This window comes from Colius striatus, chromosome 21 (genome assembly GCF_028858725.1).
Source record: "Colius striatus isolate bColStr4 chromosome 21, bColStr4.1.hap1, whole genome shotgun sequence".
Lineage (NCBI taxonomy): Eukaryota > Metazoa > Chordata > Aves > Coliiformes > Coliidae > Colius > Colius striatus.
The window spans coordinates 7,654,764-7,670,849 of NC_084779.1; the positions used below are offsets into that span (position 1 = coordinate 7,654,764).

At 47.1% G+C, this 16,086-nt stretch overlaps 1 protein-coding gene across 1 annotated transcript in view; it reads right to left on the reverse strand.

The window, feature by feature from the left end:
• Positions 1-14,143: 14,143 nt before the first annotated feature.
• TNFRSF4 (TNF receptor superfamily member 4) overlaps positions 14,144-16,086 on the reverse strand; it is a 53,381-nt gene continuing 51,438 nt past the window's right edge. The window contains exons 19-20 of the mRNA XM_062012738.1: positions 14,608-14,681; positions 14,144-14,266 (exon numbers count right to left, since the gene is read on the reverse strand). The gene's annotated coding sequence lies outside the window, so the exon portion shown is untranslated. The remainder of the gene's footprint in view (positions 14,267-14,607; positions 14,682-16,086) is intronic.

Sequence of the window (16,086 nt, forward strand, 5' to 3'; positions counted from 1 at the left end):
GGTTGATCTCTGCTCTTAGGCGAATCTTTGGCGTGCAGCAGGAGACAAGCAGTGGAGCAGCACTATCAGAGCTGCATCTGGGCTCGGGAATGAATCCCTCCTTTGTGGGAGCCGTGGCAGAGGCAGCGGGAGCCGCCGCAGAGGCCGGGCCCGAGCGCCGCGCGCCTGCAGCACGCCAACGGCTTCGGTTTGGCCCCGGCCGCTCCCCGAAGCTGAGGACACACCTGTTAATAGCTAGAGGCCAGGAGATTGGCTGGCTGCAAGGAATGCACCTGCGTGGGGAGGGCTGAAGGACTCACATGTAAGACGAGCCTTAGACACCCGCCGTCTCTTCTCAGTTCCAGCTTAAGCGAGCAGCGCGGCTCAGGGCTGCGACGCGAGGCCGGCGCTGCTCACCTTTTGCTTTCCTTTTTGGTTTTCTTTCAGTAGCCTTAACACAATGTTAGAAGTGTGTTGTTTTTCCAGGTACAGTTGTATTTTTGCCTCCGTTTGTTTGGTGGGAGTTTCACTGCGAAAGCCTCTGGCTCCGAGTTCGTCTGTTCCGGGCCGCGGTGAGATGGGAAGATGAAAACTCCTGGTGATGGTTTCGTCCTGGTGCTTCCCTGCTTTTGAAGGCTGGTGACACCTTGGTTTGGGAGAAGGTGGTTGTGCTTCCAGCACTGAAGTTGCCTGTGCGTGTGTGTGTGTGTTCATGGTGCTGGTAAGCCAGAGTGTGCAGGTACTGCGGTGAGAAGCGATCTAACTAGCACAAGGGATGACTTTAATGCCTTTCCTAACTTCTTCATCAATATTCTCCTCTCAACTTCACTTTCTGTAGGACTCTGTCCTCTTTTCTTTCCCTCTTCCTCCTCCTCCTTTCCCCAGGTAGATTAAAGGAGGGTTTTGTTCTACGTATCAGGTTTTGTCTGCTCAGGGTTATGGGGGAGGGGAGCACGGCACATGAATTCAAACGTTCATTTTACAACTGGCCAAACCAGTCAGGGCAGGTAAAGGCAGAACCAAGCCACTGGATAGGAGGGAGCCAGCGAGGGGAAGAGCTGGTTTCACCCAGCCGTCAGGGCAAGCTTGGGAAACAAAAAGAGGGATCCTTTGGGGAAGGTTTGTCTTGACTAAAGTAAGAGAGACCTAAAATGGAAGAAGGGCTGTCTCCAAAGAGAAGCCTGGCACGGCAGAGAGGCTCCAGCTTCGGTCCTGGGGACAGACTGGAGTTTGCTGTCGGCTCCTCTGCGGTCGCTCTCTAATTATTGCCATTTCTCAATTAGTTTCTTAACGAAGCAGCATCTCCATGTGCTTTATTCCAATTGCAAAATGCCCAGTTGCTCTAGTTCTAGGGTTGGTTGTTGTTCTTTTCTCCTACTTTGGAACCAAAATGGATTCCTCAGAGTGCTGGAAGGAAACAGACTGGGAGCTTTTTTGAACAAAGCTTTTGTTTGAACAAAGTGGAAGAGGAGGGAAGAGCTCGTCCTGCTTTAGCCAACAGCTCCTGCTCGTGCCACAGAGGAGCCATTTTGGGTTTGTTTTGTTTATTCTTTTCTTACCTGAGGCTTTGTGTGTGTGTGTGTGTGTGTGTGTGACAAAATGAACATAACCAAGTCTTCTCTTCCCTCCCGTGCTCGTTGTCTCTCGTTGCGGAGCTGCCCCGTGCCAGCTGTGACTCGCCTTGGCTTGTGCTGGCTGGTAGGACACCAGAGAGACAGAACACAGACCCAAGTGGTTGGATTCCTTTTGTTTTTCTTGTGTAGTGTGAAGTCTAGTTGTGGGTTGTGCTGCTTTCTCAGGCTGGAAGATGGAGGTGCCTGAAAAGCCCCGTCTTGCCTGTTGTGATTCGCTTGGCAGCTGGTAGGAGAAACCGTTGCCGGGATAGTTTCGGATGAGGGGTGAGAGGTGTTTTGTAAGCAAACAGGCTTGTTGTATAATTCATCTCCCCAGCTTCAGGAAGAGGCTTTGTAGACACTGTGAGGGAGTCAGCAGAAAATGTTTGCTCCCTTGTTCCCTCCACCCCTTTGGTACAACAGCCTTCTGGAAAGTTCTGCCAGGCACAAAGCTCCAACGAGTTGGGGCCAAAATCATTTCAGAGGATCTACTTATTTTAGAACAAAGGAGGCAAAACTTGTCCTGATCTAAATGCTGTGTTTGATTTACTTAGTTCTAATGTCTTTAATAGCTCTTTTCTGATGAAGTTTGTCAGGAGTGCATGAGATATTGCCACTTTATTCACCTTCTTGGTTATTCCCTGGCCGCCGTTTCCCTCCTGCCATCACAACTCTTTGCATCCAGGTGACAACTGTGATTTGAAAAACAACCCCTCTGATTTCAATGTCACTTTGCTTTATTCTAGATGCCTCTCTAACAGGGAATTAGGTTATGCTTGCTTCCAGCTCACAGACCAGCATTCAGACACAGAACGATGTGCAGATGCCACAATGCTCCAGCCAGCCACAAGGTTTCCTCAGCAGGACAAAACATTCACTTCTGACTTTCCAAGTTCAGGGATGGCCTCAGTCTTTCTTCTTAACTGCTTTTGATGGCTTTTCTCTCTTGAACTTACATTGCAGCTTGCAAACATGGGTGTCTGAGGTGCCTCCACAGAGGTGTTACATGCCACAGCCTTTGGAGAGCAACTTTGCTTTGTGGGTGTCCAAATCCCTCCCAAAGTTCATGAACTTCACTGTTTGATTATCAGCAGTATAAATTAGGACTGAGTGAGAATTTGGGTTGTTAAAACTCTTTGATGTGCTGGCAGCTCAGTTCAGGCAATCCAAATGGAACAGAATTGTCAAGAGACCAGATGAGTGGCAGCATTTTGGAGCCTTCCAGAAGTCACTGAGATCTGGGGGTGACCAGTGGGAAACTCTAAACACCAGACACAGTGATGCTGGTCTGTTTCTCAGATGGAGCAGGGGCTACATTCTTCTGGTGGTTACACTGTGCAAGTCCTAGTCTGGAGTTAGTTAAACCCTGTGAAGCAAAACCCTGCTGTGAGTGAATTTAGAGAAGTTGTGACCCGGTGACACAATTTTACTGCTACATATTGCTGTATAAAACTGGAGTGGGGTTTCTTTCTGTCAGAAAGTGAATCAGTTGACATTAATCAGGCTCTAAATCAATGAAAGGACACATTAAAGTATATACCAGTGAACTATAGGGCTTGAAAACTGTCTCAATATGGTATTCACACAACTTGTGAAGTTCTCCTGGGCTTCCCCTTTTCTTCTTGTGATGATTTACTTCTGTAGGAGCCAGGGGCTTGGAGCAAGGCTGGAGTGATCATTACTAACAAGGGCACAGAATGAGATTTAGAATGGCCAGAAAAAAAGAGCCAACTGGACATGGAATGAATGTGCAACCACATGTCCATTCGTCTGCCACTTGATTTGCAAAAGAAGCTAATTAGAATGTTCTTGCCATCATTTGGGGCCCTGGAAAGTGGCCCCAGGAACTTCCATTTTACAGCTGGGATGCACATTTCACTTTAATCAGAGCCTTCTTTTTAGGCACCTCTGTCATTACGAGTCAAAGGCGGTTTTAGGGTCTTTCCTTCATTTCATCTCAGGTTGTGGCAGGAACAATCATGAACCAATGAGCAGTTGGGACTGTAAAGCAGAACTCAGCTTGCACTGGTGCTTTTAAGCTTCCAAATAAGCCCATGTGTATCCTTTCAGACTCCAGGTACAGCTTTTATCTGATGGAGCTCAGAGATATAAAGGCTTAAGTTTCACATGCTTTGTTCTTTTCATGCCGTTGACTATTGATTAAGGCTCAGCCCTACAGGTTAACCAACAAGTTATTTCCCCCCCTCTCTCCACTGGAGCTGCATTCTTTTCCAGACCTGCAGCTACCTGGGTGCCAATGGCTATCTCTGGATTCCCACTTGCAGGATAATTGATACCCAATTGTTTTAAGGCTGCTTGAACTTTGTCCTTGTACTTGAGAAGTGGAGGGGGGCAGGTGAGGAAGCAGAAAAAGGGGAGGAGAAAGCAAGGTAATAGAGGCATAAAGGTAATTACTGGTGTTGTTTAAAAGGAAACAAAAGCAGTGGGGGGTGGGGTTCATTGAAGTTCCTTGTTTTCCACTCCTCTCCAGTCATTCTTTCCTTCTTTCTCAAGGCTGGAGCATTGCTAATAATGGTGATGATTAACTAAATGAAGTCGGTAACCTGGGCGACCATGAGGCTGGTTTTATATTTCATGGGTACCGACCAGGCAGAGCAAGCACACCACTGAGGGCTCAGCAAAAAGAGATGGGGGCCTGTGGGCTTTTGTTTCTGCTGCTAGGGGATTGGGGTTTTTTTTCTTGTATACGTCTGGGGGTGGTTTTTTTTGGCTTTGCATTTTGTGCCCAGATGTTTCACCACGGTAAGGTCACACCCCCCTTCTCCCCTGCTCCCCCCTTTCTCCTGGCTTTTCCATTCCTTCTCTTCCTGACTTGCCACTTATGAAAGATTCTGCTTGTGACTGAAGGATAGTTTCCTCCTGTTTGACAGTTGAACCTGTAAAATGCTCCTTTGGGAGAAGAGATGGGAAAGGAAGGATTTCTTTGTTAATATCTCAGGTGTCTGTGAGATGAATTGCCTGGAGGTTTCATTTCCCTTCGTTTTTCATGCTGGATCTTAGCCTTGTCCTGCCTTTGCCACAGTAACTCGGTGTTATCCTCCCTCAAGACAAAGCATTTAACTGCTTTTAAAGTGTGCTATCACCACACTTGTACTGAGGGTGCTAAAAGCAAGGGCCACCTTGTGCTAAACCAGGCATTCTCTCCTGATTCCCTCTGCTGGGCATGGATTGTGTGCTGCACTGGGGATGTGAGCAGCAGCTTGGTTGGAAATGATCTTTTTTCCCTTGTCTTTTCTTTGGTAAACACTATTAATTAATGTGCTTGCTAACAAGTCTCCCTAAAAGCAGATGTACTAAGTGAGCTGACCTTGTTCAGTGGGACAGAAGCCTTTCTGCCACGCTGGTTGGATGTGCTTGAGCCAGGCAGAAGCAGACATGTGGGATTAAATGATTTAGACTTACTGTTGGCTGTGAAGTGAAGGTTCATGTGAGCAATGTGTGCAGTGGATGCTTCCATTTCACTTGTCTCGCTGCAGGTTGAGCTGGTTTGTAGGATCCATCATTCCTTTGCTTTTTGGGGGGTGTTGATCAGATACATTGGCTGTGTCTCTCAGGAACCTTCTTGGGGAACACAAAGCAAAACCTTCCTTAGTTTGTGAACTCCTTTGGCAGCTCCTGGAGCAAAGGAAGGGCTGGAAGAGGTCTTTGCATCCCGTGTGCAGAGCTGCACGTGCTCCAGCACAGATCAAAATGCATTTCTCAAACAAAACATCACACAAATTGATGTCAGATGGCACAAAATCGTTTTCCTAGCTCATCCTGGTTGCTTTTAAGCTTTTAAAGCAGCAGCTACTCCATCTATTAAAGCTGTAATTAAAAGAAGAGTTAGTTCTCTGGTCTCAGTTTTATGCCAAGAGCTGTACAAACCCTTTAACTTTGTTTAGTAATGCAGAGATCAAGGTTTGGTGTTGGTCTCTCACCTGCAAGCACAAAGCTGACATGGTTTTGTGTGTAGGGTAAGTTTTACCTTGAGTTTGGTACCTGTAACTCACTTCTGAAACTCCTTGCTTTGTGTATAAAGTGTCTCCTACAGTACTAATGGGAAAAGAAGAAGAGATGCAGTGTTTTGCAGATGACACAAAGGCTCTTTCTTGGGCTCTGATCTATTATTGACAGGCAGATTATTGTTATTCTAATGGATTGACTTTAAAAGAGCTCCAGGAAGAGCCCTGGCAAGGACTCAGATGCTTCTGGAAACCACAGAACATGGCTTTTTGTCTATTACCATGTTAGATTTTATTTTCCTTTGGTTTTTTTCCCCTAAGACATCCTTCCCATTGCACAATGGTCATGGATGTATCCCAGGTGATACAAAGCCAAGACGCTCCCCAGGCAGGGCCAGGGTCAGGGTCAGTCATGATTAGCACAGCTGCAAGGACTGTTTATTACACCCACCCCATGCAGCTGGGGAATCTGTGCCTTTGCCATGCCTGCAGCATGCTGTCCTCTCCCAGCTTGGAACCTGTGAAGAGAGGGGGAGGTGTGTTTTATGTGGTGGTGGTGGGTTGGTTGTTTTCTGAGAGGGAGTGGGGCAGGTTTTGGACTTGGGGTTGGTTTGGTTGGTTGGGTTTTTTTACCCCCAGATGTAGATTCTACTGGTTGACTTTATCTTCAGGTATTGAGCTCTGCTGGAAGTGCATCCAGGACAGGGCTTTAAGAAGTGACTGGGTTCTGCCTGGGGGTCAGTGTAGCACTGACATGCAGTTTCTGGAGGTGTTTTTAACTCCTTTGGGAGCAGCAGCTTGGTTTATGGTGTGCTGACCATCCTTTCTTCATACACTGCATATCAGCCAAGAGCCCTTGTTCTCCTTTGAAACACATCTGGGGGGCATTGCCAAGAACATGGTTAATCAAGGGCTTCCAGGGGCTCAGCCCAGGGCAGCCCCAACACACAGGAATCTTTTGATCCCTGCTGGCTCTGGAGGAAGGATTGATGACTTAGCAGGTCTGCTCTGACTCCTGATTGCATCGTGTGGCAGAGTTGTCTTCTCATAGTAATGTGCTGTGAGCCAAACCCTGCTGCTGGCAGGTACCTGACGTGGCAATGACTTGCATTTTGTGTTGTCACAGGCTGTGGGGACTGGAGGCAGGATGGAATTGACCTAAACTGCTTCACCCTGTCGTCCCACAGCGAGTGTTGTGATCTCTGGTGTGTGCCTGCTGTACAGAGCTCGTGTTCAGCCCACAGACACGACCTGGGCAGAGCAGGAGGAATGGATTGGAACAGCTGTCAGCAGAGGAGATGCCAGATCAAGCAAAGGATTTTCACTAAAACCCCTTTTCCATCCCTATAATGAGATGTAGGAAAATGCATCATGGACTGAATGTCTTCCCCTTGGTGTGTGTGAAGGGAATTGGTTGATCCAGTTCCATTTCTTGTGGAGCTGGTGCAGGTGTAGCAGTACCAGTGGGGTTTTTTGCAAGGAACACATCTAATGTACTCACCTTGCTTTGGCAAAGAAACATTGACCTTCTAAAGCAGCATTAGAAGAGGGAAGGGCATTTCTAGTGAGAGCTGGAGTCAAGCTCAGAGCTCATTTGACCTCAAGGGTTTTTTTCTCTGACACATTTTGTGATAAAGTCAGGAGGGTGAAAGAGTTCTTAAAGGAAAAGGCTCTAAGAAATTCCTCCTTTCCCATCCCTTTTCCTTTCCCTTTTGCCTTACACCTAGTTCCTACTGAAATCTCTCTGTTTTAGCTGTTCTCCACCTCTGGTGAGCCAGGAGGGCTACAAGAGATGGTATAATACTGCTCCCCAGCTCTCAGTGCACTGACACTGCCCTGTACATTCTGGACACAGGTGTCCTGTTCAATCTCATGGTAAGCTCTGGATTTTGTACCTTTTCAAGAGTTATTTGGGGCATTTCTGTACATGTGTTTTTTGGCTTGAACACAAATCTGGGTCAGTGCAACAGCTCTGAAGTTGTTGCAAGGTTCCAATAGCAAGAAACTGGCTTGGGGAAAGCTCAGAGACCAAGGATGGGCAGGGTTTCTTTTTCTTCATGCTCCTAAAAGCAGGGAGATGTCACCTCTAGCCTGACCACTTTGCATCAGGCTGAAAGATTGCTGCAGCACTGGCAACTGGCAGAGTCATGGCAGCAGCTGTTCCTGTTGGGTTGGTTGCCAGTACATGAGAGATGAAACGCTCTGGAATTGCCCTTACAATGCCTTTGAGATGTCACAGCAAATGTAGTTTGGCTTGGGCTGATCAAGGTCATCATCATCCAGGCTGATCTAAAGCTCAGTCTGGTAGCTCAGGGCCTTTTGAGATGACTTAGTTGAGGCAATCAGCAAGGACTGATAGGTGTGATGGTCTGTGAGCACGTAGCATCCAGTGGCAGGGGGAGGTGGGGCAGTGGCACTGCACCTGAATGCTGCTGGAATATGTTTATGCCTTTTGCAGTCACTATTTTTAAGTGAGAAGGTAGTTACCTGGCAGCTTTCCAAGGTCCCTGTTGCATGCTATGATTCAGCAAAGGCCCTTTTGCCAGCTGAAGAGGACATCTTCAGAACCCATCCCTGCCTGTTCTCTGCAGACACTGACATCTCAGCTATTTTCCACCCCAGGTTCAAGAGTGTTTTTCCCTTGGCCACCTCAGCTGGAGGAAGCACTGACCAGCTGCATGCACACAGCAGCAAAGGCTACATGTTGTACCTGAGGGCAGAGCTGGGTTGTTATGTCACACATGTGCAAGGGGCTCAGCTTCCTCACTCTAGGCAAATCTAGGGATGGATTTGTGATGAAGAAGTGGCTTGTGTGGGACAACACCCTTTGGTGTAAGGCTGTAGTGTTGCTTTGTCTGTTGTTTTGGCAGCTCTTGCATCACTGTCCAAGTCAAGCAGCTTCAAAAAAAAGCCTCTTTTGTTGCTTGACAGTGAAAGGGGTGGCAAGTTGTTCAAGTGTGGCAACAGCAAAGCTGGTTTCTATTCTGACCCCCCCCCACCTCAAAATATCTTCTTCACAGAACCATAAAACTCTCCCAACAGAAGAGACCAGAATCCCCACTTACAGCCTCAGTTTCTGGCCTGTGATTCTCCACTGCTGAATGGACTCTTCTACCTGGTCCATTTGCCAGGAGCAGTGGGGCTGACACTCCAGGTGTTTGATCAGCTTCCCCCTCTGAGGAGCTCATGAAAATGGAGCTGTTCAGCCTCCAGTATTGATGCCAAATAGGGAGGAAGCAACTTTCAAGGCATGAAAGGCATATTCTTGGTCCTGTTAAAGAAATGCCACATCAATACCAAGGGGACACTAGAAGAGAATGGCTTTGTTAGCTCAGTTAGCTAACTCTAGTCATTGAGACTTTGCATGAGATGGTTGCAGTGCAGTCATGCAAACATCTACTTTCAATGCACCCACCTGACATGAAAACCCTCTCTAAGGTGGGTTTGGGGGATTTCTTTTGTCATTTGACAAAACAAATGCTAAGATTGCAGAGAGACATCCCAGCCAGGAATGAAAAGAGGGAGAAAAATGCCACAAAGCCCTTGGGAACAGGAATTGAAGCATCAGAATGAGGATTTGAAACCCTTCAATCCATGTGGCAGCAAAGAGAAATGCTCACCAATGGCACCTTAGTGAGACAGCAGAGTTCAGGCAAAAAAGGGGACAATCAGGCAGCATTTTTAGCTTAGTCTCTAAATTGTTCTTGTCACCTGGTTGACATTTCCCCAGCCAGTCATGTCCACCTGAGGATTTTGGCTCCAATTACAACCATCATGGGATTTTTGTAACTGTGGTTACTCTGACAAATGATTATTAGCCATATTAACCAGATACCAGAGCTGGTTGCTGTGGATCAGAACAGAGCCTGGGGTTGGGTTGGTTAGAAAGCCTCCCTTCTACCTGCTTTCATTTCAGCTGCAGCTGTCACCTCCAACATGTAGGGTACTTTAGACAAAGAGCTATTGTCTGATTCCCCTCCTTGTTGACTTTATTCCATGGTATTGATGTAGGGAAGGCATTTGCTGTTCTAACAGTGTGTCTGCTTGTTAGCTGCTGTTGTGGGACTGAGGGGGTTCAGTTGTTGGCTGGTTAGAAACAACCCTACAAATGCAGGGAGCAACTCGCCTCCAGTGTGGCTTGTTTGGTGGTTGGGTTTTGGTTTTGCAGTGATCTGTTTGCAGAATGGCAACCTGAAACAGAAGGGAGGGACTCAAATGTGTACTTTTAGTCAAGCACATTTCATCCAGGACTTTGGAAGTGGTCTGGGGTAGCCTCATGGCAGAGGTCTCCTCATAGAAGTTTCCATCAGAACTGGATTGGAATTGCTCTTCAGTGAAGCTTGAGGGGGTGTTAAACTGTATGTGGTGTGGTGTGGTGACCCATCTAACCTGTCAGTAGCCATAAGGACATGGCAGATGCAGATATATTGACCTGGGCTGGGATGCCAGTGGCAGTGATGACTTGGCATCTCACCACATTTTGTTCCAGCTCTGATTTTCCCCACTTTATTTGCACCATTTTTGTATTGCCTGCAGTGCTGCTGCTCCAGTGGTTACTGTGTGCAGCAATGGCCTTCACTGCACTGCAGGTGTGAAGTCATCAGTGCAAGCAGTAAGGATGGTTTAGTTCTTGGTGCTTGTACAATGTAATAGCCAGGGACTGAACCTTCCTCAGCTGGTGTTATCTGGAACCAAACAAAAGTTTCTCTTCCCCTACTTTTAGCTGCATCTTTTGCATGTTGGACTGGATGGTCTCTAAAGGTCCCTTCCAACCCAATTGTATAGTTCTATGATCTCTCATTGTTAGCTGAGCTGGAGGTTGTTTTATTGTTGTGCCCAATCACTAATCCAAATGGTGTGGCTTTGGTTAAGAAGCTTAGCAACTGTGCAGGTAAAGGAGGCAATGGGTGGAGGGAGAGAATGCCAACCCCAGCCTGGGGAGAAGGTTCACCTGCTGCCAGTGTCTGGCAAACAGAGATTCCCAATGGGAAGCAGAGATTTCCAACTGGAAGGCACGTTTGTCAGCTTACAGGTCTTTTCTTTTGAGCATCAATGCTGAGCTTCTTTGTGGTGAGCACATGGTAGTAACTTGCTTAGTGGCTCCAGAGCTGTTCAGAGCACTCAGCCTGTCCTTAATGAGGCAACAGTGTAAAGAAACACATGCAAAAACCTTGTCATTAAGAGATAACATGGAAAAAGAGAGAGAGAGGCTCCAAACATCCTCAGCATTGAAGTATCCAGAGGTTCTGTGTACCAGCTGTGTGCTCTGCCAGAGCTTTGGACTCTCTAAATAGAAATCTGCTTAAAAGCTGACTTGAAGGAATCAGCAGCTCTGAATTGCCTAGAACATAGCTAAAGCTGAAATGGTTGGAGGTACTGGATGAAAGGTAAGAGTTGTGTAGCTAAGCCTGCAAAAGTGTGTTGCCTCCTGGATGTTGTGTTTGCCCACGTTTGATGGGCAGGAGGCTGGCTCTGACTGCCCATCCCTCAAAACACCATGAGTGGGTTTCACTAGGTATAAATGAAATCACCTATTGCTAACTGAAGGAGTGTGTGAGGAGGTGGAAGAGGCAGCACTGTATGACAGGGATTTCTGGGCTAACTTTTCAGAACACTGTTGTTTCTGCCTCTCCCAAAGGAATGCATTTGGGAACTGCTGAGATCACAAGCAGGGAGAGCTCTTCTCCCTGTCCCACCTCCTGTTTTTCCCTCCCACTTCAAAAAGCCAGGCTCTCTAGCTTGTGGTGGTATCTGCTGTTTGTAGACCATGATGCTGAGATGCCATTACCATCTTACTGGGCAGCATTGGATGTTTTCTGCTTTTCTAATACTGCCTGGTAATGATGATGATGGTGTTTCGTGTACAACGTGGAAAAGCTCAACAGCGAATTTGGAACCAGAGGTTAGTGGCCAAGAGAGGAATATCCAGGCTTGGCTTATCCAATCCCCCCAAGCAGATGTAAGCTTCAAACCTGATGCTTTGGGTTCTAGAATAAAACAACCATCAAATCTTGTCCTTAATGAGAAAATGGCATTGGATAGAAAGCTTTTAGAAAGGTTTATGTCTGAGCTCCAGAGAATGGAAGTCAAACCTTGGATTGAAATGTGACATTTGTCCCCTTCCTCTTTTTCTCTCAAAATCAAACTGTTCTTTTCAGCTCCACAGAAGTTAACTGAAGAACTAGACTGCTGAAACCAAAGGTGGAGTTTTGCTTTTGCTGCTGTAACTTGCTCTTTCCTTTCCACAGCAATGCCTCTAGGCCCCTCCAGTACAACCTTCTCACAGTAAAGACCTTCATTTGACAACTTGGGGCTCTTGGGTGATGTGTGCAGCTTCAGCTTTGGTTTTACACAGATATTCCTTTGTATACATTTGGTTTTCCTTGGGGTGAGCAGGGGGAGACACAACTCCCATTCCCTTTGATTGTTTTCATTACCTTAGTGGGCTGATAATACAGTGAAGAATGTGATGGGCTTGATTCTTATTGTGTGTGGTTTCTTTCCCTGGAAGAAGCTAGCTCTGTCTAAAGGGACTTAGTTGGAGAGAGTCATCTGAAATGGTTTTTAGAGAGGTTTTATTGTTCTTTCCTGAGAGTTTAGACAAGAAGCAATAGTTATAGATACTAAAGGTACTGTAAATAATGACTGAGGAGGGTGTTCTTGCTGCTGGATGTTTTCATCTGACACATGGCTTTGTGGGCAGGTGTTTCACTGTATCTGGCAGGTGTTAAGCACCACAATGAAACAATAGCAGCACCCTGGCCCCTACCCTCCTCATCCCACCCTGCCCCTGGGATCTCTTACCAGCCTGTGGGGTGCTGTGGTTTTTAATTACTTGCATTGAGAACGTTGGTTGTTTCCTTGAACCCTCTTTTGAAGCGTCACCTGAAGGAGTCACTGAAGTGTAGCTGAGATGAAATGTATTCCTTTCCAGGTTCATTTGATAGAGAGGCTGTATATATGCTGTGTGAAATCCACAAAGACTTATGAGTATCTTATGGCTATGATAAATATTACATGCAGTATAACATTACCCAGAGAGTACAGCTCAGATCAGAGCTCTCTTACAGTGTCACACGGCGAGAGGCCATCACTGCCCCCAGAGATAAGGCTACAACAACAGGGGGAGAAGAAAGCAAGACAAAACAAATCATGCTGCCTCCCTCCTGGGTGATGGCAGTGAGAAATCTGGAGCAACAGCCCCACTTGGAATGAAACAGAGCCCTTACACAGGGAAATGCTCAGGGTGCAGGAGCACATGCTAGATTTTTACCTTCTCTGTTGCATCATGTGCTGCAGCAAACTGTCCCTTCATCTGAAACAAGAAAACAGAGCACACAGACACTTCTCATCTTTAGTGCTCACTGTGCACCTCAGTCTCCTGTCCCCCTCACTTCTATTTAAGGCTCCAATTTGTCTGCATCCCTTCAACTAAAGCCAACAAGGTATTTCTTACCACTAGCTGTGTTAAAGGCCAGGCCATCTGGTTTTTGTGCCCTTCTTACTGCTGTTTTCTTTATATTCCAGCTCTCAGTGTATTTCTTTGACTGGAAAGCCTTGAGTCAGTATTTTTGTGAATCCAAAGGGAAAGGGGAGTGAGGAAGCTGAGAAGCAAACTGGAACAAGCCTTACTGCTTTTACATCATGTTGAAATAGAACTTAACCTTCTGCTTCTCTTGTAGATCCTTACTGAATCAAGTTTTTACACTACCTTTGCCTCCTGAAATCCACCACGATTTTCAAGCTGTCCTTTAATACCAAACATCTTCCTTCTGCTCATCACCTGCTGCTTCCACACCCAGTGCTGTCAGGCAACTCTCCAGCCATTCTATTAGTTTCCATGGAACACTGACCTCCTGAAGAATGTGGAGCCATTCATAGATGCTTCATTCCTCCAACTGCTGGACAGACTGTGGTCCTCTGTGGGCATCTTACTAGACAGTGCTGGATTTTTTGGATCTACTCTAACACTGTCTGGTAACGATGTTTAAAGGGTGAACCAAACAACAACATGCATCAGGAGGAGCTCTCACAGAAAGACATTGTGCCACAGTTTTAGGCCACAGTGGAGCACTTGGACAAGAGGGTAAGGATGCTGGCTACCATGTTAACAACTCTTTTTAGATCTAGTAAATGTCTACAAGCAAAGAAACTGCTGGAAACCGCTCCAGTAGGTGCTACTGAAGCTTGTTGTTGCTGTTGGAGGTGGTGAGGCAGGACAAGTCAGCTCTGACACACAACACACACGTCTCAGAGGCACAGCAAGGCTTCCTTCCCTCCACACTGTGTGATGTACTTACATGGCACAGCCCTTGTCCAGGGGGCTGGAAGAGTTGCTGGTAACGTTGCTGTGCTTGGCTGTGAGAGCTGGTTAGGGCAGGAGACTGGGTGTAAAGGTCATTCCCCCCAATTACAGTTCAATTACACCTCCATGGTTGAACAGCCTATGAACTCCCAACCTTATAACCTGCCTGGTTATAGGCAGCACTTTCAGCTTAGAGACCAGGGGGTTAATCACTCCAACCATTCCATTAAGAAACAAAGGAATTGAAGGCAGGCAAGGATGGATTGAGTACTTACCCTGCTCTGCCCAACCAACCAGAGGCACAGCAAGAGCTTGTAGCAGTTCCTGCAGCAGCACAGCACTGCAGTGAGAGTGGCAATGGAGGAGGGTTTGATGAGAAGCTCCTTCAGGAAACAAGCACTTCTCTGAAATGACACAGAGGTCAGATTTAAACAAGTTTCCTGGGGTGAGAGAGGAGGAGGTGCTTGAGCAGAGCTCTCAGTCTGCAGAGTATTCTGTGGGTGACCTGTTGTGTCACGTCAGAGCCAGCCACTCCAGCCCCATCTGCTTGTGTTAAGGGGCACAGGTTCAGCACTGCACTAGAGATCTGATTCTGCAAGCAGGTGCTGGCATCACTCACAGATCTAAAGCAAAGCAGAGGTTTGCAGGCCAAATCTGGCTACTAAATGTAATGCTATTTAATTCAGTGACCTGTAATGCCTGCTGCCTGACTGCATGCACACACTCAGGGCCAGGCTTTGCTTACCTTGCAGATCCCTCCTGGTCCCAGCCTGATTCATCCAAGGCAGGTGGGTTTTTTTTGCAGACAACCTGGTTTGTCTGTGGAGAATAAGAATTCATGTCAGAACTCATTAGCACTCCACTGAGACTCATCCTTACACAAGGAGTGTTTGTACTGCCTGCACTTCTGCAAGGCCACAACATTTCAGTGCTCCTGGGGCTGTAACTTGAGGTGGGATTGTGCACAGGCCCTGTACTGATTCCTCAGTGTTGTACCTGTTGGGGTTCAGCTCCTTTCTGTGCTAAATCCAAGGCCATGGTCACTTTGACCACACACTCCTCACCCCAGCCCCTTCAATTTGGGTTTGAATCACAGCACCAAAACATTTTCCTCATCCTCAATTTAATGCTAATCCCCTCCCTCATTCCAAACCAGACCTGGTGCAGCACCACAGTAAACAAGCAAGTTCTGCCTCCTCTGCCTTTGCCACTGGGAAGCTCTGAGTGGTTTCTGAACCCTTTGCAGGAGGCTGGGGGTGTGATGCCTTGCCAGAAGCCACTAGGTAATACAAGAACAGTGAGAAAAACGAGCCAGTGAGTTTATAACCTGAACTTGTTTCCATTCCAATGGGAACAGCTTGAAAGGACCTGGCTGTGCCTGCTTTAACTCCACTGGTAACTCTGGAACAAGCTCCATTTGGTGTTTGCCCTTGCAGGCTGTAACTCTCAGGAGGAAAAGAGAGAGAAGGAAGAAGCAGAGAAGCATTCTGTGGTGATTAGCCACCGTGTTAATAAGTAACTGCTTCCCAAGGGATGGAGGAAATGGTGTGAAATTTGAGTGACTCTGCAAATTGGCTTTGAACAAGCATTTAAATGGGATGAATCTGAGCACACACCTACCTGCCATCCATCTCTTACAGCAAAGTCTGGGCCTTAACCTAGGGAGGAGCTGAGTAAAGAAATCGTTAAAAATCAGAGAAGGTGACTCTAATTGGGCTTTTCTGGCAGGCACAGGAGTATCACCTTAAAAAAGAAGGGAAATGGAGAGCAGGGAAATCCCCCCCTGCCCTCCCCCATGGTGATGTAGGCTCAGGAGAGCATCCATTCCATCTTGTCTGAGAGCCACAGTTAGTCATGAGAGCCAGGGGCAACCCAGGAAAATCCCCTCTGCCTCAGTAGCTCTCTCTCCCTCCCCTTCTCCTACTGATTTTCATCTCACTTAAATGAGCAATTCCAGAGGCAGTACTGCTTCTTAGGATGGTTGAAGAGCTCTCTGAGGCTTGGTCTACATCAGACCTCATTCTGAGAAAGTTCTCTCACCGAGGGGAGTTTTCATGCTGCTGAGGGCAGGGTCTGTAGGGTGCAGCTGAAACACCTCTGGCTGTGCCACTACTGATGGAGCTGCACCAGACACAGGCATGGTGAGCAGTTTCACAGCAGGATGGATGCACTGGACAGAGCTGGTGGTAAGTTCCTCCCAGTTGTTTTGAACTCCCATCCCAGT